Source organism: Oryctolagus cuniculus, chromosome 6, assembly GCF_051225735.1.
Source record: "Oryctolagus cuniculus isolate XC-2025 breed Fujian yellow rabbit chromosome 6, ASM5122573v1, whole genome shotgun sequence".
Lineage (NCBI taxonomy): Eukaryota > Metazoa > Chordata > Mammalia > Lagomorpha > Leporidae > Oryctolagus > Oryctolagus cuniculus.
Genome location: NC_142872.1, coordinates 5,455,351 through 5,480,689, shown reverse-complemented (window position 1 = coordinate 5,480,689; position 25,339 = coordinate 5,455,351). Strand labels below are relative to the sequence as shown.

At 47.7% G+C, this 25,339-nt stretch overlaps 1 pseudogene; it reads right to left on the bottom strand.

Annotated features, from left to right (window-relative positions):
- Nucleotides 1-314: 314 nt before the first annotated feature.
- Nucleotides 315-25,339, bottom strand: part of LOC103345120 (DET1 homolog pseudogene) — a 94,357-nt pseudogene continuing 69,332 nt past the window's right edge.

The window sequence follows — 25,339 nt, the reverse complement described above, 5'->3', positions numbered from 1 at the left end:
CACCTCAGATACCATTTTTTGCAGTGATAACATTTAACGTTGACTTTTGCAGCAATTCTGAAATGTGTTTAGCATGCTATGCAAAAGATCTCAGCAATTAAAAACCCTTACTCTGAGGTTTTATCCTTTGACCATTGTCTCTCCACTCCCCCTACCCCTTAGGCATTCTCTGTGCTACTTTTGAGTTTGATTGATGTAGATTCCACATATAGGTGAGAACCTGTGATATTTGTCTGTATCTGAATTACTTTTCTTTTCTTTTCTTTCTTTCTTTCTTTTTTTTTTTTTTTTTTTTTTTTTGACAGGCAGAGTTAGACAGTGAGAGAGACAGACAGAAAGAAAGGTCTTCCTTCCATTGGTTCACTCCCCAAATGGCCACTACCGCTGGCACTGCACCGATCCAAAGCCAGGAGCCAGGTGCTTCTCCTGGTCTCCCATGCGGGTGCAGGAGCCCAAACACTCGGGCCATCCTCCACTGCACTCCTGGGCCACAGCAGAGAGCTGGCCTGTAAGAGGGGCAACCGGGACAGAACCAGCGCCTCAACCAGGACTAGAACCCGGTGTGCTGGCACCGCAAGGCAGAGGATTAGCCTAGTGAGCCGCGGCGCCGGCCTGAATTACTTTTCTTAGCATAATGTTCTCCAATCAATCCATGCTGTCACAAAGGATAGATTTTCCTTTTTTAAAAAAAGTTAGTGTTCCTTTTTTCTTTTTTTTTTAATTTAAGTAAGAAAATACCAAGACTTTATTGTTCTTGGTGTAAAGATAGCCCTGCTCATTGGAAGGTGTAACCCCTTCTTCACAGCAAGATGAGAATCAAGTGAGCTTAATTAACGCTGGGCATCCCCATAGGAGAAAGGCAAGTGGGCACAGCTCTGCCGGCCTGGAACCCAGGACGCCTGCGGCCTGGCGCCTTCTCTGGAGCCCCCTGAGTTCTGGAAGGGGTGAGGCCTTGGCACACAGCCACATGCAGCAGCGTCACATGTGGAAGTTGGTGACGCACTCGGCATTAGTCCTCTACGCAGAAATGGCAAAAGGCTCAAAGGGGTGAGCGGTGAAGGCAACGATGTGGCTGACGGGGCCGCCGAGCAGGCCCGCCCAGATCTCAGACTTGAGCATGCCAGAGTCACGGGCATAGAACCTGATCTCCGTGACACCCACTTGTCTTAGCTGAACAGAGACAGGTCCAGATAGGGGCTGCCACTGTAGGACTGAGCACTGATGGGCAGCCGGCCCATCCACTGGCGCACAGGCGCCGTGTGCCCCCCATACTTGGCATTGATGATGGTGTCTGAACTGTTGCTGGGTCTGCCTTGAAGTTGTTGCTGGAAGCTGAACACAGAAACTGGACCTCGCTGTGCAGGGTGGTGTTGCAGGAGAGGTTGCACAAGTTAGCAAAGAGCTCCAGAAGCTCATGCAACGTGTTCTCAATCCCAGCGATGACCTCCGTCGTCACCATGTTGTCCACAATGAAGAGGGATGCCTGGGAGGGGTCTGTGACCTGCAGCGTCTCCACGTCCTCGCTCGTGGGCTTGAAGAAGAGGTGGTCTGCATCCAGGAGCTGCTGCGTCCACAGGCGCAGCTGCTGCAACTGGTCAGAATACTGGGAGAAGTGCCTCTTGGCCATGGCTCTGCCGTCCTGCTCTGCCCGGTGCCACAGGTACACCAGCAGGCGGTGTTTCAGGGAGTTGATGACAGGGTCCCTGAAGGGATAGGCCATGCCGGTCTGGCTGTCATGCTGCACCTCGGGGAAGACGGCCAACACGGTGAGCAGGTCGTCCTCATAGCAGAAGCGGCCGATGGTGCGCACATCCATGAAGGTGCCCTCGGGGGTCACCGGGAAGACATGGATGATCTGCAGCACCGACAGGATGGCCAAGATGTTCTTATACAGGTACAGCCCCTGGTTGTGGGACAGGACCACCTTGTCACACTTGAGCATGCGCGTGTCACACAGACGGCCGATGTGCAGGTCCTCCAGCGGGGACTGTGGGTTGGGGGCCACTGCCTTGCTGTTGCAGTATACCTTGTAGAGGGGGGGGGTGGGGCTCGTCAGGCAGGTAGGCAGCCAGGCTCACGATGACACAGCAGCAGTTGTTGGTGAACAGGCTGCAGTTGGTGGTGACACTGGTGATGTGTAGCAAGACAAAAAGCATTCAAAGAGCTGGCCCCAGACACCAGCCTCCTCTTGGTCGCTGCCATCGGACAGGATCCTCCCCCAACCCCCCGCACCCCTGCAGCAGGTCCTGTGCTGCCTGGCAGCCCTGGTTCTCGTGGATCTCCAGAGCTCTCTGGTCTGAGGAGAAGGCGATGAAATAGTGTCCGTCAGGTGAATACTTGGGCAGGAAACACGGCGGCTTTTCCACGTTGACCGTGAGGTTGGGGAAGACGTTCGGTAGAACACGCGCACCTGGTGCCAGTGATATCCCTGCCATGAGGAATACTGGCATTGCAGTGGCAGACTGACCTGCTGTGCCTCAGTGCCAGCCCCTGAATTTTTATCTTCTGAAAATTGACTTTTCATAGTGTTTAATAAACAATCTTAAAAATTAGTTTAAATGAATAAATGACTTTTTAAAATAGTGATTTTGGTGATGGTAAATGACAGTGGATATAGTACACATAGAAAAAGCTCTCTAAGGATGTTCAATAGTTTAAGATTGCAAAGGGTCTTGAAACCAAAAAGTTTGAAAACTGCTAGGTTAGAACTTCCGTGTTGAAAGTTTTTTTTTTAAATTTTTTATCATTTATTCCTATTTCTACTCTACAATTTGCAATGAATTCAGCTCTAAAGGAAAGAGTACTTGGTTAATCAGTGGAATTACTCATCTTTTTTCATCTTTGCAGAGTCATTTTGTAGTTAGAGCTTATTTATGCGTTTTGGTTGAGACTTGGCTTTTCTAGAAATATTTACCTGAGTAAAATGGTGCTTGCAGTAGTGCCTAGTACAGTGTTAGACATACAAAGTAGCTTCACTTTCATTATGATGGAAGCCAGCCTGTTCTAGGGGTTGGAATCACCCTAAAGGGAGAAATGATAGCCCTGAGTTTACCCCGTCTCCCTGCCTCCACCATTGTAAGATGATTATGGAGATAAAGAAACAGCGATTTCACAGCTGTCTTTGCCAGTGACTTTTGACACTTATGAAGAGCAAAATGCTTTCCAATTAATTTTGTTTTCTTTGTTAAATGATAATGGGGCCGGCGCCGCGGCTCACTAGGCTAATCCTCCGCCTAGCGGCGCCGGCACACCGGGTTCTAGTCCCGGTCGGGGCGCCGGATTCTGTCCCGGTTGCCCCTCTTCCAGGCCAGCCCTCTGCTGTGGCCAGGGAGTGCAGTGGAGGATGGCCCAAGTGCTTGGGCCCTGCACCCCATGGGAGACCAGGAGAAGCACCTGGCTCCTGGCTCCTGCCATCGGATCAGCGCGGTGCGCCGGCCGCGGCGGCCATTAGAGGGTGAACCAACGGCAAAGGAAGACCTTTCTCTCTGTCTCTCTCTCTCTCTCTGTCCACTCTGCCTGTCAAAAAAAAAAAAAAAAAAATGATAATGGGTCTTTAAATGTGGTAGGAGTGGAGGTGGAGTCTGTCACTGACTTCCTGTGTTTTCAAAGGCCACCTTCTATGGGATTAGAAGTCAGGGATCTCAGAATAATATTTAGAGTTTGGCTAAATGAGAAAGTGTTTGTGATTCTTTTTTTTTATTTAAGTGTTGTAATTGGAGTTCACCTGGAGCAATGGGGGCGTCTTAGAAATGGCAGAATAAAAAGTAAATGTCGTTATCTGTACTGGAGATGTTTTGGATTGATTTGGAGGTGGAGGAGTATCTTCTAAGAGATAATCGATTTGCTGTCAGTTATTACAGGGTATTTAACAATGGGGTCATGTGGTTTTTTTTTTTTTTGTCTTCTTGCTATTGTAAATCATAAAAATGTGGGTGGTTTTAAAATAAAACATGTTTCAACCTCTTTACACATGATCTATGTACAAGTTAAGTAGATCACTTTAAGGTCTTTTGGTATAAGAATCTTAATGGAAAGCAGAAAGCATAATTATGTGGTTAAACAGAGTAGTACAGGTCTCGTTCTTCTTGTACAGCCTCTTAATTTACTGCCAAATTACTTTAAAAGTTTTACTTAGCATAATTAAGTAGAGTAAGTGATAAAGATGTATTACTTTGTGTATTTTAGATGTGTTCTCTCCTTGAGTCACAGCATTTAATAGGAACCTTTGAATTTAATTACCTCCTCTAACCTGGGTCCAGTGTGAAGACGCCCAATTAGTGCCAACACAAACTGAGTTTTTTCCACTCAGAGCTTGTAAGCAGTTCCTTTTATTTGTCCTAGTATGTTTGCTTTCAAATACTTTTTAATTTTTAAAAATTGTTTATTTGAACGACAGAGTTAGAGAGAGGGGGGAGAACTTCCATCCACTGGTTCACTCCCCAGATGGCTACATCAGCCAGGGCCGAGCCACCCAGAAGCTCCTTCCAGGTCTCCCACGTAGGTTCAAGGGCCCAAGTACTTGGGCCGTCTTCCACTGCTTTCACAAGCACGTTAGCAGGGAGCTGGATCAGAAGTGGAGCAGCTGGGACTTGAACCTGTGCCCATATGGTATGCTGGCACTGCAGATGGTGGCTTATTGCACGCCACGGCTCTGGACCCTCAAATACTTGTGTAAATAATTTTTTATTACAAAGAGGGAGAGAGAGAGATTGATTGATTGATTCCATCTACTGGTTCACTCCCCCAATTTTTTTTTTTTTTTTTTTTTTTTGGACAGGCAGAGTGGACAGTGAGAGAGAGAGACAGAGAGAAAGGTCTTCCTTTTCCATTGCTTCACTTCCTAATAATGGTGGTCGCTGTGGCCTGTGCGCTGCCGCTGGTGCACTGCGCTGATCCAAAGCCAGGAGCCAGGTGCTTCCTCCTGGTCTCCCATGTGGGTGCAGGGCCCAAGCACTTGGGCCATTCTCCACTGCATTCCCGGGCCACAGCAGAGAGCTGGACTGGAAGAGGAGCAACCAGGACTGAACCGGCGCCCCGACTGGGACTAGAACCCAATGTGCTGGCGCCGCAGGCGGAGGATTAGCCTATTGAGCCGTGGCGCCAGCCAACACTCCCCAAATTTCTGCAAGTGAATGCTGGAGCTAGATGGCTGGGGACTCAGTACAGGTTTTCCACAGGAATGACAGTAACCCAATTAGCTGACCATCGCTGTTGGCCTCTAGGGTCTGTGTTAGCAGGAAGCTGGAATCGGGAGCCAGAGCCAGGTGTGGGACAAGGGTGTCCCAGTCAGTGTCTTAAGTGCTGGGCCAAATGCCTGTCCGAGCCAGGTGTGGGACAAGGGTGTCCCAGTCAGTGTCTTAACTGCTGGGCCAGATGCCTGTCGGAGCCAGGTGTGGGACAAGGGTGTCCCAGTCAGTGTCTTAACTGCTGGGCCAAATGCCTGTCGGAGCCAGGTGTGGGACAAGGGTGTGCCATCAGTGTCTTAACTGCTGGGCCAAATGCCTGTCCGAGCCAGGTGTGGGACAAGGGTGTGCCATCAGTGTCTTAACTGCTGGGCCAGATGCCTGTCCAAGCCAGGTGTGGGACAAGGGTGTGCCATCAGTGTCTCGAACTACTAGGCCAACCGCCTGTCCAGCTTTCAGATTGCTTGCCACCCACAGAAAGAACATTTTACATTATGAATCAGTATACACATAAACATATGTTGTACCAATTTTTATTACATATAATATTTACCTTTTCCATAAGCAAATATATAAATCTTTTTTTATTTAAGTATTGATTTTAGGACTCCTTGCAGTGTTATTTTGTGTCTTCTCTTTCAGCTTCATTCATACCTGATCATTGCTTCAGTTTCAGCCGATGCCTTGGTCTCCTGCTTTGTGGAGACACTGAATTGTGACTTTCTCAGCTGGCCAACAGTGCAGTTCTCTGCTCTGTGCAGTGCATCCATCTGTCCTCCTTACCACACCTGTGATCTAGGTAGAATCCTTCCTGCTCCCTTGGGGGGTTGTCATCGTCAAACTTTCCCTCGTTAGTGACTTCTCAGAAGCCTTCAGATGTATTTAAAATTCTTTCCTCTTGTACGCTCATCTCTCCAAATACTGCTTTCTCCCTGGCTCCTCTTGCCAGACTTTATGAAGAGTCTTTACCGCCTGTCTGGGCCTCCATTTTTCTTTCACTTCTTAGCATCCCTCTCAACACCGTCATCAAGATCCTTATTAAATCAACTTCTCAACTCTCTCACGTGGACTCTGACCCTCTTCAGGTTCAGTTGAACGGAGGCTCCCTCTTCCTGACCTTGGCTTCCACTGCCTGAGGTCCTTCTGCCACCTTCTGTTTCTTCCTCCTCTGTCTGCCTCCTGAGTTCCTCAGGGTTCCAGCTTTGACCCCCCCCCCCCCCCCGCCCCGGTACATTGTACTTTCTGGAGATTTGCTCAGTTTCCCATCCTCAGAGCTCACGCTGAAATCTGTCACCAGCATAAAGGGGATCCTACACATCATACTAGGCCAGGATGACCAGAACCTTAACATTGAACACGCTCAGTCCCACAAATACCAGCTGTTGTGTGTTTCAGTATCACAAGCTTCTACTAATGTCTGCTGACAAGATAGAGGGGAAGAGGCAACATGAGATGACTGTGTGACAGCCACGTAGTGCAGCCAGATAGAGGAGGAGGGGTGATGGAATGTGATAACTGATTGGTAGCAGACCAGGCCTCCTGCCAGGTTGCCTCCTCGTAGAAAGATAGGAATTGAAATTAATCACCTTTGAGAACTCAAGGAAGGTTGTGACCTGGCTTTTGGATGCTTTCTGTATTTTGCTTACTAGCATTTTCTGCAAGTTAATTAAAAAAAAAAAAAAAAGCCTGGTGTGATATAGAAGTAAAGCGAAAACCGGCACTAACTCAGGTTTGAAGGTCACAGTTAATCTTTTCTGAGATGTGAGGCTGCACCAAGTGTCTGCAGTGACCATACAGCTCTTAACCTATATGCCTGTTACTGGACACCTCGCAGTCACCTCACAGTCAACATATCTAGATACTAACTGATCATATTCCTCTTCAAACCTGTAGTTCAGTAAATGATACAACTGACTTTCTCATATGTGGGTAGAACAAACTTGCTGGACTGTGCCATGCTGGGCATTTCCCTAGATTTTTGCACATGTAAAATCTTTGATTTCCAAAGTCATTTCACCCTACTGGGACTCAGTACAATATATTGTAGTAGTTGGATGACTTTCCTGTGTAAACTTGAACTCCACGTGCTGATCTCAGTTGATATGGCCCTTCAAGGGCAGGTGTTGTCTTATGTTCTAACATATTCACAACATATGGCATAGCATCTGACATAATATGTACTCATTTAATACTGCTAAATGAAACCAGCAGTGCTGGGATGAGGAGCGCCTCCAGGTCAGGTAGTGGTGGTGCCACCTACCTGTCCTTTAGCATGAAAGCTGGGGAGAACCAGAAGTCACTCTGCCAAAGTGGCAGAGTTGCTCAGCTTCACCACACGCTGGTTTCTTGTGAATTAGAACCTTCTGTTTGGTTCAGTTTGTTTGGGGTGTGGTGAATTCCCAGAACAGTGAATAAACCCAATTTAAAATATAAATTCATTCAAGACAAATGTGATTTTGGCTCATCTGTGCCATTGTTCAATGAATACTTTAGAGTGTACTGGTGGATATAAAATGTTGATGTTGCAGAATCAGATCATGGAAGTACTTTGGAACTTTAGAATTTGCTGAGTTTTGAAATATTGCCAGCTGTAAATTGCTGCCTTCACAGTCTCCCCCTTGGACAGCAGCTGCACCCCCATTTTACCTGGGTCCAGGAAGGCAGATGCAGTGTCCTGTAGCCTGGGGTCTGGATGATTAGCCTGACGTTGGCACCAAGAACATACTGGAATGGAATCCCCTTGGGACCAACACAGTGTCTTGCTCCTGTTTTTTCTCGCTTGCAGATGACAAACCCCAACTCAAAGCAGAGTTTCGCTCAAAATGGGGAACTGATGTCCTGTTTCAGTTAGGAATGTGCTCAGCAACAGCAGGTATGCAACAGAGTCTCAGCTGGTAGAGGAAGGAAGGGTTAAGGTCTGATCTTGAAGGAAGCCTTTCAGTGTAGGTCGGTGAGAAAGGGGTCGGCGGTGGAGTTCACTCAGGAACCTCGGTGTCTTTCCTGGTCTGCTTTTGTTCTTGGTTGGCAGAAGCTCAGGTGCCTCTCACAGCAGTGTCACCAATCGTGGTGGGACCCAAAGCTGTTCCCTCAGCTGCCTGACTGAACATAGACCACTTGAAGGGAGGTGTTCTGGGGTCTAGGTCAGAGTCTCCTGCTGGAACATAGACCACTTGAAGGGAGGTGTTCTGGGGTCTATCAGAGTCTCTTCTGCCGGAACATAGACCACTTGAAGGGAGGTGTTCTGGGGTCTATCAGAGTCTCCTGCTGGAACATAGACCACTTGAAGGGAGGTGTTCTGGGGTCTAGGTCAGAGTCTCTCCTGTGGGGTCAGTTGCTGAGGATTCTTTTGCTGGCCTTGGTTGGGACCATGACGTTATTATGCAATCTTACTGTTCCTCAACTTTCCAATTGTGTTTTTGTCCTTTTTCAAAAAAAAAAATATCTATTTATTTGAGAGGCAGAATGAACAGAAGGGGGAGAGAGAGAGAGAGAGAGAGAGAGCGAGCGAGCGAGAGCTATCTTTTACCTACTAGTTCACTCCTCAAATGCTGCAACAGCTGGGGCTGGGTTAGGCCAAAGCCAGGAGCCAAGAATTCCAATCCAGGTCTCCCACATAGGTGTCAGGGACTCAGCCAGTTGAGCCATCAGCTGTGTCCCCGGTACATTAGCAGGAAGCTGGATCAGAAGCAGAGGAGCCAGGACTTGAACTTGCACTCCTATATGGGCTGTGGGTTTCCCACACTGTGGCCTAATGGTGTTAACAGTGCCCACTCCCTCTGGTTGTCTCTCTGTCAGTACTACTCTTATTATACAGCTTTTGGAATACTTCATTGTGAACTGTTATTGGGACCTGCAGCGTGGTTGTCATCCTGAAATTTCTTCTTATTCCTGATTTACTCCACTTTTTCTTGAACTCTGTATCTCCCTTTTCCTTACACATATTTTTAATTTTGCTGGAATGTATGTGTATATAATCTTAAATATTAATCATTTGAGAATCAGAGAGAGTTCATATTTACTGATTCCTTCTCCAAATGCCTGCAACAGCAGGGACTGGGCCAGGGCTGAAGCTGGCAGCCAGGAACTCAGTCCCTGTCTTCCATGTGAGTGGCCATTAGCTCTGAGTCGCAGGGTGTTTAGTAGCAGGAGGGTAGTGTCAAGAGTCTAAACCTGGCATGGAACCCAGGCACTGTGACGTGGGAGGAGCCCATGCTTATCTGCTTTCATACTTAATTGGTAATTTGGCTAGTTATGCAATTCTGAGTTCAAAATCATCTTTCTTCAGCATTTGAGGGATTGCTTTCTAGCAGTTAATGTTATGGAGTATTGGGTCTCTCTTTGAAACTGAGTGCTTCTTTCTCTGATCTCGTGACATTTCATGAGAATCCTCCTTACTCCTTTTTCTGCTCAGCTCCAGTGGGCTCTCCGAGTCTAAACACTGTGTTCTTCCACTCTGGGAAATGTTCTCAGTTCTTTCATTACTTCCTTTGCACAGCATTGTCATGTCTCACTTTTCTTTTTAAATCAGTCCTGATTTTTAAGAAGCTTGGTTTTTTGTTTTTTAAGTTTTATTTCTTTACCTGAAAAGCAGAGTTACAGAGACAGGGAGAGACAGTGAACCACAGTCTGTCTACTGGTTCACTCCCGAAATGGCCATGATTAGGGCTAGGCCTGGTGGAAGCCAGGAGCTTCTTTTAGGGCCGACGTGTGAGGCAGCAGCCCATACACTTGGGCCATCTTCCGCTGCTTTCTCATGCACTTTTGCAGGGAGCTGGATTGGAAGTGGAACAGCCAGGACAGGAGCCCTTGGTCATATGGGATGCCAATGTCACAGGCAGTGGTGGCTTAACCCATTGTGCAGCACTGGCCCTGGTTTGTTTCCTTCTTCTTCTTCTTCTTTTTTTTTTTTTTTTTTGGAAAGGCAGAGTGGACAGTGAGAGAGAGAGAGAGAGAGACAGAGAGAAAGGTCTTCCTTTGCCGTTGGTTCACCCTCCAATGGCCGCCGCGACCAGTGCGCTGTGGCCGGCACACCGCGCTGATCCGATGGCAGGAGCCAGGTACTTATCCTGGTCTCCCATAGGGTGGGGCCATCCTCCACTGCACTCCCTGGCCACAGCAGAGAGCTGGCCTGGAAGAGGGGCAACCGGGACAGAATCCGGCGCCCCGACCGGGACTAGAACCTGTTGTGCCGGCGCCGCAAGGCGGAGGATTAGCCTAGTGAGCCGCAGCGCCGGCCATGCCACTCAGTTTTTATCACCCTTTTATTTCAACCTTTCTATTGAATTTTTAACTTCAAAACTCGGATTTTAATTTCAGCACTCTTTCATAATAGTGTTTCTGTTTCATGTTATGTATTATGGTTTCCTGATGTCTTTGAAAACACTCAGATTTTTTTTTCCCTCTAAAACTCTTGTTTCAGCTTTTTTTTCTGTAAGATTTATTTATGCATCTGAAAGGGAGGGAGGGAGAGACAGAGATCTTCCATCCACTAGTTCACTGAAGCCATGAGCTTTATCCAGGTTTCCCACACGAGTGGCCAGGGGCCCAAGCATTAGCAGGGAGCTGGATTGGAAGTGGAGCAACTGAGTCTCGAACACAGTTCCAGAGGGTTTATGACGTGCACATTTTAAGGAAAGTCGTTTTGGTGGCTGCGTATAGTGTACATGAGGTTTGGAGAGAGGTAGGAGGAGGGAGAGATGGGGTTGGATGTCACCAAGACTGCAGCCAGGGAGACCGTGGGTGAGGTCTGCACGGAGATCATGGAACGAAGGACTGGGACACTTACCAGGGTTAAGTCCAGACAGAAGGAAACAGGATCTAGCCCCTGGTTAGGTGATGGTGGCAGGATTTCAGGGGTAACCAGAGGAAGAGATCTGGTGAGAACAGAGCAGACCTCTCTGTTGATTTGTGTAGTGTGCAAAAGGTGGAGTTTGATTTGTGTTAACTTGGTAACTTTACAAAGGTTCTTAGTGCTTTGAATGTCCCTTGGGTCCGTGAACCTGAGTAGTTTGCTGGCCTTGCTCCTGTTCCTTATCCTGTACTCGTCCCCTCAGGGTCTTAGTCCCACCGTGCTGTGATTTCTGCAGCAGCCATTGAGTGTGCCTTCTGCCTGTTTCCCATGGAGGAGAGACAGACTGGACACAGTGTTTCCAACTTGAGCTAATATTTAAAAAAATTGAGACTTCTCCTGTACCTTGGATTTCTGGCTTCTCTTGGGAAGTCGAGCATCAAACAGGGCAGGCGTCGTCCTGGTGGTAGTGTCTCTTCCCAAGGAACTGCTGTCCCGTAGAAAGTCATTCTTTGTCACATGGCCACATCGCTGCTGCTCAGGCTGGATCTCCTGGGCAGCGTAGTCCTGCCCTCTGGACCCAGGTAGTTATCTGTCGGGTAACCTGTGGGGATTTCTCCTGGGCTGCAGCGATCACCCTATAAACGATTCCAGACTCTCAGGGATGCTGTCTTAACATTCCTTCTGGTATGCTTTATGGTGTGTTCCTTTTCCAAGCATAGACCGGAGGGATAAAATTAATAAAGTCTAATTCTACCAGCTGAAATCTAATGCAGGCAGTACCAATTTTTTGTTTAAAAATACAAATGCAGGCAGGGCTGATTAAAGGTTGGAAGAAGACAGCTTTTGGCTTGGCCAGGCAAACGTAAGCATCCCTGGTGGCACAGTTGGCACATCTGCCGCTCACACAGGTGGAGGTGAGCTGGGAGTCTCTTTCCCAGGTCCATAAGCTGAGATTGGACGACCTTATGGTCCTCCAGAGAGTAGTGTCGTGCTAACATGCAGGAAAGTGCAGCCAAATAAAGCAGCTTTGCTGTGTTTTTGAAGCATTCCTGTTAGAAGCCCCTCTGGAGGAAGTCTCTGCTTCTTAAGGCAGGAAGGAAAACAGATGAATTCTTTGTGCAGCATAAGCAGCACTGAGAACCTTGTCACTTGAGACAGTTTGTTAAAATGATGTGCCATAAATTGACTTGTTCAGGGGGCTCTGTTTTTCTAAGACCATTCTACGTAGTTCCCACTGTGGGTGTAGGTCGGCCCTGGACTGACCCGAAGATTTCCAATCATCAGAACGTAGGAAGTAGAGGGGATCATATTACACACGCTTGGAGCCCAGCCCATTAGAAAAGCCACATGTGTTTTCTGGCGTTGGCCGTCTTTGTCTTCGGATTTGAGTCACTGAATATTTGATCTGAATTCCCCACACTGCTTCCATAAACAGTTCCATGCACTTCTCAGGAAGCATGTGACATAACTTTGTGATTGATGTTACAGTTTCAACAGCAAGAACACAGGATCACAGAAAGGTCTGGTAACCCAAGAATCTTATATATATTACACAGGCACATGTCTCACTGTGAAAGAACAGACGTAGGGTGCAGCGTGCTGAGGTAGTAGGATGCATTAGGGTGACTAGTCAAGAACCAGTTTTTTTATATATATAGGTTCTTTTTTTTTTTTTTTTTTTTTTTTTTTTTTTTTTTTTTTTTGACAGAGTGGACAGTGAGAGAGACAGAGAGAAAGGTCTTCCTTTTTGCCCTTGGTTCACCCTCCAATGGCTGCTGCGGCCGGCGCACCACGCTGATCCGATGGCAGGAGCCAGGTGCTTCTCCTGGTCTCCCATGGGGTGCAGGGCCCAAGCACTTGGACCGTCCTCTACTGCACTCCCTGGCCACAGCAGAGAGCTGGCCTGGAAGAGGGGCAACCGGGACAGAATCAGGCGCCCCGACCGGAACTAGAACCCAGTGTGCCGGCGCCGCAGGGTGGAGGATTAGCCTAGTGAGCCGCGGCGCTGGCCTGTATATAGGTTCTTTATTTTTGTATTTTTATTTGTAGGGCGAAGGGAAGATACCTTCCATCCTCTGGTTCATTCCCCAAATGCCCACAGCCGCTGGGGCTGGGCCAGGCCAACGCCTGGAGCCTGGCACTCAACTTGAATGTTTCTGCCTGGTGTATGTATTAGCAGGAAGCTGGAATGGAAGCAGAGCTGGACTCAGTTCCAGACTTTAAAATGTTATGTGGACATCCAGTAGGCCTCTAATCCCTGTGTCAGAAGCCTTCCCTAGGAACCAAGAATTCTAGTCTCAGCGGTGTCTCTGTCTGCTGTGTGTCCTTTGAGCTACATTCCCCACCCACTGCCCCCCCACCCCATCTACTTGAAAGGTGAAGTGACAGAAAGAGAGAGAGAGAGATCTTCCATCTGCTGGTTCACTGCCCAGATGCCTGCAATAGCCAGACCTGGACCAGGCCAAAGCCGGGAGCCCAGAACACCATCCTGGGCTCCTGCTTGAGTGGGAGGGGCCCAAGCACTTGAGCTGTATTCACCTGCTGCTGATCCCGCAAGAAGCTGGGTCAGAAGCAGAGCAGTGGGGGCTGAGCGGCACTGCAGCAGGAGATGCGGGCGTCCAGAGCAGGGGCCTAACCCACTGCACTGATGTTTCCTGCCTGTACTTTCCTTTTAACAAGAGGAAGCTGGATTAGGCACCTGACATCGCTGGTGCTGCTTACTGTTACCATCTTTTAAGAACTACTAAAAACCCTGGGAAAGATGCTTTTCCATCCACGATCCTACTCAGGAACAGTGATTGTCGCCGTCTTCCCTGAGATGCAGGCAGAATGCCCTGTGCATCGAGGACGGTGGTGAGTCTTCTGAGCGTCTTTAGCTCCAGTCTCTGAGACCCAGGGGAAGCAGGCCTGACCTTATAGGGAGGCAGTCTTTGCTGTACGGATTTGCATATGCCAAAGGGGTTTTCTGCTTTCTAGATGCTTCTTTGTATCTGGTGGTAGTTCCTGAAATTGTGCATTATATATTTCACCTTGTTGCAGGGAGTTGGGAGTGCTTTTTTTTTTGTTTTAATAGGTTATTTATTTGAAAGGCAGAGTTAGAGAGCCATGGGCAGACGGAGAGCAGTCTTCCATCTGCTGGTTCACTCCTCAATTAGCCGCAATGGCTGGAGTCAGGAGCTTCTTCCAGGTATCCCACGTGGGTGCAGGGGCCCAAGAACCTGGGCCATCTTCTAGTGCTTTCCCAGGCCACAGCAGAGAGCTGGATCAGAAGTGGAGCAGCTGGGACTCAAACTGGCTTCCATATGGGATGCTGGCACTGCAGGCGGCAGCTTTACCCACTATGCCACAGCCCTGGACCTCGGGGGTGTTTTTTGACGACTGTGCATTGAGTCTGAAGAGGCTAGTAACATATAAAATCTTAGAATCATGGAGGATTAGCTTAGGTGCTAATGCCAAAGGTTTAATGGTGTGGGTGCCACCTGACTCAGAGTAAGAGGGCCTGAAGGGCCTGAAGGGTGTGTCCATCTGAGGGCCTGAAGGGTGTGTCCATCTGGTCGATTTGCCCAGCCCTGTCCTGGTCAGGCAGGCTGGATGTGAGACAGAGCATGTTGGTCTGCACAACCTTCTGTCTGCCCTTGAGGCTCAGCAGTGGCAGGGGGATTGTGCATGCCCTGAACACACAGATGTACAGAGATAGCTAGATGTACTCGAGCATACTTGTGGGATGAGCCAGGAGGAAGGGAGAGGAGATACAAAGAAGAAATAATTGATGGAACCACCGCCGGGTGGGGACTGGAAGAATGGGATTGGAACTAGGTAAGGGTGGGTGGGTATGTGTGTGTGTGTGTGTGGCAAGCATGAAAGGAAATCCTGTCTCCACAGAAGGCATTGGAGGAAGAGGAAGAGTAGTACATAGCTTGGACGGTGGGAAGATGGGACCATCGGAATTGTTTTCTTTATGACAACGTCAGTAGACTGGGGAAGTTGTACTGGCCTCTCTGCTGATCTCCTGAGCTTTCTTTTGTATTTGGTTCTCAGTGTGTCTTTGTATTATCGTGATGGGCATCTTTGGAGGAAAATGATTGTAGTAAACAAGGCCTCAGCTCTGTTCCACATCAACTCCCTGCACTCTTGTGAACTGCAGGGCCTGGTGTCCAACAGGCATTTAAATAATAGAGCTAGCGAAAGAGGTGGCTTGCAGAATGTGCACTAAGAAGTACAGAGCATTCTTCTGTTCTTGGAGTAAAGAATATTCATGTCAGAACCCACTGTCACTGTGGGGTACAGCAGTGGAAATGGCTTTGTTTCCAGCAATCTTCTTGGTAAACATTGGATTTGGCCTGTGTCCCTTTTAGTGTTTAGAAGATCAGCCGGGGTTCCAGTTGTAGGGAGATCCAGGAAGCAGCGGATGGCTTCTTATCCTCTCAGTGTATCTACTTTACTTCAGTATAAAACTTAGTTTTATATTGTCATACTTACCTAGGTATGAGGAAGTGATAGTGTCTGTCAAAATGAGTATCACACTCGCTGTGATGTCGGCTATGTGATGTCAGCACCAGTGTGTTTTTCTTGGTCCTGTACTTTGAGTCCTTGGGCACAGCCCCCCTACCTTTCTCTTACCCTCTGTCTTTATCCTTAGTCTTCTCTTGAGGTTTCAGTCCTCTTGAGTGTGGGGTGTGCCCCAGAAAGTCTTTAGCTGTCTCATTCACCCTCATGGTTTGGCTTTTGGCTCTGTGACTTCCTGGTGTCTTTGGGATGTGTCTTCCTAGGTGGCCACACCCTGTCCCTGCTGCCACCTGTCTGGGTGTTCCTGACATCTCTCATTCTGGTGATATGACACTGTTCGCCCATACATCTCTCCATGAAGGTTTGGACTTGGATTGCGGTATGCAGTTTCAATCCACCTTGTACTGCGTTTCCAGAGCCGCCCTCCTTAAGACAGTGCCTTGTTTTTATTACTTTGATTTTTCACTAACACTTCTGAGTTTCTACCAGCAGAGAATCGTCATGGCTGTCTAGAAAAGAAAGTCCGAATTTCTTAGCTGTGAAAGCCTTCTACTTTCCTGCTTCCTCCTCATCCCCGTTCCCTTGCTCTCTGTTAGTAATGCGGATGTATCATAAGCCGTTTCTAACTCCCATCTTTGTGTGATGAGGAGTGGGGCCATACTCCCATCTCCCTCTCCAGCTAGAGTGGCCTTTCTCCACAAAGCCTTTACAAACCTTTCTCGGTTCTTCCTGCTGTTGGTGAAGGCTCCTTCCAGGTTTCCTGTAGGATTTTTTCCTAATCAAATGATCCTGGATGAGCCTCAACTTCCCAGGAGCTGGAGTCCACTGCACGGCAGGCATTGGCCTTAAGACTTTCTACCTCCGGTCTCACCACAGACTGACAAAGAAGGAAAGAATGGGTTCTATAATAGACTGAACCCGGAGGAGAAAGCCTCGAAATGTCACAGGGAATCTTGCCAAGTTGCCTGATCTCCCTGGGCTGCAACTTTTACGTATTTAAATGAGAAGGCGTCTGGCCCTGACCTCTGAAACCATTGGCAGGTTTTAGACCTAGCGTTACATGAATGGCTTGGTAATGGGATTGGAAATGCTGTGTGAATGGCTGCCTTCCTCTGTCCTGTTGGGATCATTATGAAGGAGACTAAGTTTTCCTTAACCGCAGTCTCAGAAAGTGATGAGCCAGCTTTTAAAAAAACAACCTGACAAAAAAAAAGTGTCTCCCTTTAGATTCATTCACTTGGCTTTCAGCCTCTGTCTGTATCCAAAATAGGATTAGTTGCCTCTTTGCCTTCTTCCAAATTCCTGCTTGAACTGGCAAATAGCAGGCATTTACCAAAGCAGTCCCTCTGCCTTCCTGTTCTCCTACAGGTTAAATCCACCCCTTCCTTGTCCTTGCCCCCACCCACAAATCTGGAAGACATCACAGTGTGACATCACTGCCCCTCCACTTGCTGGATGAGGTTCCCCCTTTCTCTTGCTCTTCTAAATCAAGATGAGACTTGGCTTCTCGCAAGAAATTGCTGCTGGAAGAATGAATTTTTAAAGTGTCTCAGTGGGCAGGGATTTCATCGGACAAAATCTCTGAGAAGCAGGCATGTGGAAACTTTCTTAAAACTCTCTGGAAACCTAAAACATCTAGAATCTGAGTTGTTTTGGAGAGGTTTGAAATTCTGTTTGATAAGATTCTCTGATAATAAGCCATCTTTTTTTTTTTTTTTTTTTTTTTTAAGTGACTCTGTATGTTTGTCTTTTTTATCAAGGCTTCCTTCTCTTTAGCTACCCGCCTTCCCCTTGGGAACTGTTTCTGGCTAGGACACTATCTCTAAGCTGTTCTGATGAGATCTTCTAGAACTTCTGAAGTAGCTCTGTTCCCCTTGGCCTTAGTGTCCTTGGAAGGCCAGATTTCCCAGTTCTGAGCTCATTAGATGTGATTACTTGCTGCCTCTCGCCCCCAGTGACTTTGTTCCTTTCACAGTGACTGTTCTCTGATTGAATGGGTTTTAAATGGTCTCAGTACGCGTTCCTTATGGCTTGGATTTCTTTGCATTTTCTACCGTATGTGGGGAGGAAATGCACAGAGGAGGAAATAAAAGTACGAGACCTTCTCAGACATTTGTTTCTGCAGCTGAGAAGCTGAACCTCCCCTAGGAAGCTGCAGACACCAGCTTCAAAATAAATCACCAGCAGTTTCGTTTCGTACAATGGCGGCAAGCCACCTGTTACCCTGGTGTTCCACTTCTTGTTGGCCTCATGTCCTTGGTTGGGGCAGTGGCCAACTTCTGCTCTCCTCACCCTTCTCTCTGGCTGGTCGGACTCCTGATGGTTTGTGGAGATTAATTTAAAATGTTCAGTTAGCTTTAAAAGACAAATGACTTGGAAAACACCACCGCGAGGACCTAATAGATTTACTTGGTTTGCTTCTTAAGGTTGGATTGAACCTCCATGGGAAAAACAAGTATTACTTTTTTAAAAAGTTTTATTTATTTGAGGCTGGCGCCGTGGCTCACTAGGCTAATCCTCCGCCTTGTGGCGCCGGCACACCGGGTTCTAGTCCCGGTCGGGGTGCCGGATTCTGTCCCGGTTGCCCCTCTTCCAGTCCAGCTCTCTGCTGTGGCCAGGGAGTGCAGTGGAGGATGGCCCAAGTGCTTGGGCCCTGCACCCCATGGGAGACCAGGATAAGTACCTGGCTCCTGCCATCGGATCAGCGCCGTGCGCCGGCCGTGGCGGCCATTGGAGGGTGAACCAACGGCAAAGGAAGACCTTTCTCTCTGTCTCTCTCTCTCACTGTCCACTCAACCTGCCAAAAAATTTTTAAAAAAAGTTTTATTTATTTGAAAGATGAAGTGACAGAGAGGCAGAGACAGAGATCGATCGTCCTCTGCTGGTTCACTTACCTAATGCCTCCAACAGTCAGCACTGGGCCAGGCAGAAGCCCAAAGTCCGTAACTCTAATGGGGTCTCCACGTGGAAGGCAAGGACCCGAGTACTTTGGCAATCATCTGCTGTGTTTCCAAGGCTCGTTAGCAGGAAACTGGATCCAAAGTGGAGGAGCCAGGACTCTAGCCAGCACTCCTGTGTAGAATACTGCATCCCACGTGGGGGTCTGATCTGTGCCGCTAATGCCCACCCCAGGTGTTACTTCCATGTGCCTCGCAGAAGCAAGAGCTGCCCCGATGAAGCAGTGTGATCGCTCTGCAAAAATGTTAGCCCACATTGACCTAATCAGTATTGATATTTTCGTGCTTATAGGTAGCTGCTGCTTGAACAGTAAATTGAGCAACTCAGACTTGATTTGATAAATCTGTTGTTGTAATGGATTTCCATTTCATATGTGTTTTGGGGGTATTGCACTTATGAGAATCTTAAGAATAAATAGATCTGGTGTCTGGGGTGCAGTAGGAAAGCGAAGCATTGTTTTCCAAATTACTTTAGGGAGGCATCTTGTTCTACTATTTGCCTCTCTACGACCAGCCTCCAAGAGTAGAAATCAGTGAACTTGATACCCACCCAAAATTGTGGGCCTGCTGCCTGACAGATTAAAAAAAAAAAAAACAAAAAAAAAACAACTCACTAGAAGGTGTTGGCACACGAAGTAATGTATTTGCAGCCAGAAAGGAGACCACAGGGAATAATTTCTGAAGGCACGCCTCCAGGGACAGGGGAAGCGGTTGTCTTATTTTAGGGGAAATGAGTCTGTAAGAAGGAAAGCTCTTCGTCAGATGAAGCGATGGGACAAGTCCCACACAGGCACAGTGCAGAACGTGTTTCAGCACAGTGTGTGTGTTGTCGGAGCAGAGATCCTGTATCGGCCCTTCTGCACCAGCATTGCTCTTGTCGTGGGTTTGGACCGGTGATGCGGGGTGGCTGCTGATTGCATCTCTCTGGAATGTGACTAGCAAACCTGAAAGAAAGCTTTGGTGCACATCGGGCACTTCAGGATTTGAGATAGAAACGAGTCACAGTAAAGCCTTTTGAGCAATTTGGGGCATCAGTCAATGACACTCAGTGAAATCCTTTCTCTAGTGGGAGAGTAGATACGGGTTTGCAGCAATTTTATTTCCTTCCTTTTGGAGTCTGACATTTATTTCATCTTCCAGATGAATTAAGCTCTCAATCACAAGAGATACTCCTTGTTGCCAAATGTTGTATTTAGAAATGTTATTTAAAGCTTTTTTTTCCCTTAAAGCTGAGACTTCTAAACCTTCATAATGTATAGGCTACATTTCAGAGCATGTGTTAAACATATCCTCACTCCAATTCCAGAGCTTGTGTCGAGTACCATTTAATTTGAACTTGGTTCAGGAGGCAAAAGGAGTCCCTGACTTATTTTTTAAACAGGAAGAAGGGTTAAAACGGTAGGCCTGGCCAACACTTTTGAGCTGCTTTCCAGAAACGAAAGTTTGGCTCTCATGAGCTGCTATAGCTGCTGACGTTTTGTTACCATGCGAGCTAATGATTATTTCTTTTAATAAAGTAGTTTTTTCTCTACCTTCCAATTGTATGTGCCTATGATTGCTTACCAGAAACTGGTGTAGCTGCCATAAATTCTAGATCATGCCAGTGCCTGGTACTATCCCATTACAAAGGAAACGATAGAAAAGAGAGTTTTTAGACTGAGGCTTCTGGGATATGTTGATAGCAAAAGATGCATGTAGTAGTCATGATTGTTAATTTCAGAATTCATTAGATGACTACACTGGATGTTTTGGTTTAAACTTTTTTTTTTCAAGATTTATTTATTTATTTGAAAGGCAGAGTTACAGAGAGAGACAGAGATGGAGAGACAGAGATCTTTCATTGGCTGGTTCACTCCCCAATTGGTCACAATGGCCAGGGCTGGGGCAGACGGAAGCCAGGAACTAGGAGCTTCTTCCAGGCCTCGCACATAGGTGCAGGGACCCAAGCACTTGGACCATCTTCTGCTACTTTCCCAGGCACATTAGCAGGAAACTGGATTGGAAGTGGAGCAGCCAGGACTAGAACCGTTGCCCATATGGGATACCGGCACTGCAGGTGGTGGCTTTACCTGCTACACCGCAGTGCCAGCACCTGGTTTAAACTTTTTAAAAGAAGTACTTCAATAGAAACAGAAGACAGCCCTTCATGGCATCTTGTAGGGAACCGGGTTTGTCTGCTGACCTTAATTTCCAGGGAGAGTGGGCACTCTAGCCGCCACTCGTGCCTGTAACTTGTTCAGTTACCCTGGTTTGCCTGGCCCCTGTTACTTTTGGCAAAAATGGGACTGTTTTCTGTTTTCCACAACACAGTTTTCTGTGCCTTTTGGTGAGATCAAAGAGAGTTACATGATTCCCCGCGATGCAGTTCTGAGTCCCGTCGTCTGGGTCCACGTCTGTGATCCTGTTCTACCACGTTTGCTGTGCTCTTAAGCACAGTGCCTGTGAGCACCCTCTGCCAAGCCCCCTGATAAACGCAGGCTCCCCAGTGTCCTGGCCGCATCTGCATCTTCTGGTGCTGTCCAGAATGGCGATATTTCTCTGGGCATCGGCTTCATTGAAGATCACTCACTATGTAGGAAACTCAGATATGTGAGGGCTTGAAGATTTCTTAATAATTCACGTCTTTAGGTTTTAAAGAAATGTTTTTAAGATTTAATTTCTGTTGCATAAATTTGTTTAATTTGTCCTGCAGTCTGTTGATATTTCAGATTCACGTTGGACGGAATCTCGGTGCTGGTGGTGGCTTATGTATTGGCTGTCTCTGCTAGGGCGGTGTCATCTTGACTGGGAGAACCATGCCATTGACATGCTTATCCGTAGCTTGAATAGGACAGGCATCTGCTGTAGTGGTTGGGTTGTCATTTGGGATGCCTGCACCCATATTGAATTGCCTGGCTCAGGTACTGGCTACTCCTGATCCAGCTTCCTTCTGATTCACCTCTGGGTGGCAGCAGGTGGTGATTCAAGTACATTGGTCCCTTCTGCTGATGAGGGAGACCTGGACTGGGTTCCAGGCTCCTGTCGTTGATCTAGTCGAGCACCAACTGTTGCAACCATTTGGCTGGTGAAGCTCTCTCTCCATCTCTTTCTGTTTCTCTGCCTTTAGAATAAAAAAAAAAAGAAAATAAATTTAAAAATAAGTCTTGAATAAAATAGAATGGATGCATTGCAACATCATACTGAAAACATCTTCTTGAAGTTTAATCTTTCAGCCTAGCTGTCACTGTCCTGACAGGAAATCAAATGCTGTTGTAGAAGAATTTGTTACTATCTCACTGAAGTCTAGAATATTGTGAATTAATCCCAGCATACATTGCAGATGGATGCCCGCATCCTATAGTGCCAAAAATGGCTGTTTTGGAGGGTTTGGTTAATATCAGTAAGGAGTTACAGGCAGTGAGAAAACGTTGAAGTGTGGTTTGTGGGAGGTAGAGTTTTCATTTTATATCATGTTACTTGGTTTGGTCTCTCTCCTTTCTGTTTGCGTAGCTTTTTGTGTGTTCATAGCCATCTGCTGCTCCTGACTGAAAGAGTGTGAGAAGTCCAGGTTGAAGCGCAGGGGAGCAGGTGGACTGGCCGGTAGATGGGCTTTGAAGCCACTCTCTGGCCAATCTGGACAGTTTGGAGGTCGTTTCTCAGTTTTTCCGGAGAGGACTTCTCCAACCTCCTGATTTAGAGGTGCCTGATTGACTTCCAGCATGTGATGGGCAGCGAAATTTTGGAGGAGGAAAGGGGCAAAAGAGTTTTCGTCTTTTTTGGTTACTCTAGTGAAATACCTGAGACAGGCTAACTTCACAAGAAAAAAGATTTACTGGGCTCACAGTCGTGAAAGTTCACGGACTCAGCTCTGTTGAGGACTGCATGATGGATGGCATAACAGCATGTGGGAGGAAGAGATCCTGTCACCAAACAGGAAGCCAGAGAGACTGAGATCCGCAGTGCATTCCCAGGGTACACCTCCAGTTGACCTACAGTCCTCCCATGGGGTCCCATTTCTTAAAGGTCCCACCTCCCAACATCACCCCACTGAAGCCCACGTCTCTAAAACTCAGACTATGAGGGACACATGTAAACCGCACCGTAACTACAGCAGAATCTCATGGTTCAGTGTGCATACCTTCATTTAATAGACCCTCTTCTCGCCCTTGGCTTTCAGTCCAAGCCTGTAGTGCTTGCAGTCGGTGGTCGCGATTAGCTCCTGTAAGTCCAGGAGTGACTTTACCTGTGGCTAGATCCTGAGGCTAGGTATTATATTCTCTCCCCCACCTGTTAACTGGGTTACGTTCTCAACCCTAAATCAGTCACTGTGCTGGGGTAAAGGGCGTAGACTATCCTCTCGAAAGAGTAGCCCTCTAGTAGCTGCCCAGCAGGGAGAGGAGCTGTTTCCAAAAGGAAGAGGGGAAGCACTAACAACGGCTTTCCACACTCTGTTTCATACATGAGAAGCACAGTCTTTGTGAAAATTTAATTTCCAGAAAGGAGCAGGAATTTAGACTTTTAGAAGTAGGCAGAGTGGTGGACATTTGGCCAGCATGTTGGAGGGCCTGGGTTCAAATTCCTCCTCTGGCTCCTGACTCCAGCTTCCTGGTATTGCATACCCTAGGAGGCAGCAGGTGATGGCTCAAGTGACTGGTCCTGCCACCGCCACCCACATGGGGGAGACTTGAATTTGAGTCCCTGGCTCCCAGTTTTGACGTGGCCCATCCCCAACCATTGAGTGAGTGAAGCAGGAGGGAGCTGCCCCTCTTTCTGTTTATCTTTCTCTTTCTGCCTCTCAAATAAACAAAAATGAAAAAATTAAAGAAGGCAAAAAGGAGCCAGTGGTAGATATAAAGGATGTCATAAATGACAACATCAAATTTATATCTTGAAGCTTAACCTTAGCTCTGTGGGAAATAAGCCACTGAAATGGATCTGAAAGTAGGGAGCCAGGTAATGATCAGAAACTAGTAGAATGACGGAACGTGGCACAGAACCAGGAATCCATCTTCTGTCGTGTTTGGATTCCACCCAAGGAGGAGTTGCCAGTTCGTTGTGGGAAACCAGACAGATGAGTGTTTATGCTACAGCTGATTAAAATAAGCACCAGTCTCCATCCATACAAACCATTTTCCACTGTAGCGTTTGCTGCAAGTGTGCTGTGTTTCGCAGTACGGGACCTTGGGTCCTCATTCCCAGGCAGCCTTTGTGCCAAGGTCTTTGCTGGTTATGGCTGAGCCCACTTCTGCATTCTGGGGTTATCACCCCAGAAATCATGGCTTTGAATAGGTTCCGGGATCGAGCCTGTTCAGGGTGCATGGGGGGAAGGCTTGCTCCACTACCAGATTCAGGAGGGGCCTGCATGCAAGGGGGTTGAGAACTGTGCTGCATGAAGGTCACCCCTGGAGCTTCCTCTTGGAGCTCCTCTTCTGGAATTCCCATCTCCTGTTCCCCATTTATGCCTGAAATGGCTCTGCCATGTGGTGGGCTCTTCTCACAACAGATTTATTCCTGGGACAGTCACACTTGAAACGCGGAACCTGTTCTTACAAAGATATCTTGTTATCAGTATCATAGCAAATGAGAATAATGCAGTGTTGTTATTTAGACCAATGGTTTTTAAATTTCCCTGTTTAGGGGCTGGTGCTGTGGCATAGTGGGTAAAGCCACCACCTACAGTGCCGGCATCCCATATGGGCGCCAGTTCGAGTCTCAGCTGCTCCACCTCTGATCCAGCTCTCTGCTGTTGCTTGGGAAAGCAGTAGAGGATGGCCCAAGTCCTTGGGCCCCTGCACCTGCATGGGAGACCCAGAAGAGGCTCCTGGCTTCGGATTGGCACAGCTCCGGCCATTGCAGCCAACTGGGGAGTGAACCAGTAGATGAAAGACCTCTCTCTCTGCCTCTCCTCTGTAACTCTGACTTTCAAATAAATCTTTTTTATTATTATTTGACAGGTAGAGTTACAGACAGTGAGAGAGAGAGACAGAGAAAAAGGTCTTCCTTCTGTTGGTTCACTCCCCAAATGGCCGCTACGGCTGGTGCTGCGCTGATCTGAAGCCAGGAGCCAGATGCTTCTTCCTGGTCTCCCATGCGGGTACAGGGCCCAAGCCCTTGGGCCATCCTCCACTGCACTCCTGTGCCACAGCAGAGAGCTGGACTGGAAGAGGAGCAACTGGGACTAGAACCCAGCGCCCATATGGGAATGCCAGCACCGCAGGTGGAGGATTAACGAAGTGAGCTACGGCGCCAGCCCTAAATAAATAAATCTTAAAAAAAAAAAATTCCCTGTTTAAAAAATAAAAAATGCGTGCTTTTACAGCTTATGTCTGATTTATGTGTATTGACATATACTTCTACTTATTGTATATCCTATAAAACAGAAATAAGCTAGGCATTAACAAGATGGAAATTGAACAGATAGATGGATAGTCTTTTTTTTTTTTTTTTTTTTTTTGACAGGCAGAGTGGACAGTGAGAGAGAGAGAGACACAGAGAGAAAGGTCTTCCTTTGCTGTTGGTTCACCCTCCAATGGCCGCTGCGGCCGGCGCGCTATAGCCGGCGCACCGCGCTGATCCGATGGCAGGAGCCAGGTACTTCTCCTGGTCTCCCATGGGGTGCAGGGCCCAAGCACTTGGGCCATCCTCCACTGCACTCCCTGGCCACAGCAGAGAGCTGGCCTGGAAGAGGGGCAACCGGGACAGAATCTGGTGCCCCGACCAGGACTAGAACCCGGAGTGCCGGCGCCGCAAGGTGTAGGATTAGCCTAGTGAGCCACGGCGCCGGCCTGGATAGTCTTTTTACACCATGATTAATGATCACAACTTCATGTTTGAAAACTTTGGTTTAGGCTGCATGGATTAGATAGACTGTATAAAGTGCAGTGGATTTGTGCCCCTCCCCCATTCTGTTTCATAGGTTCCAG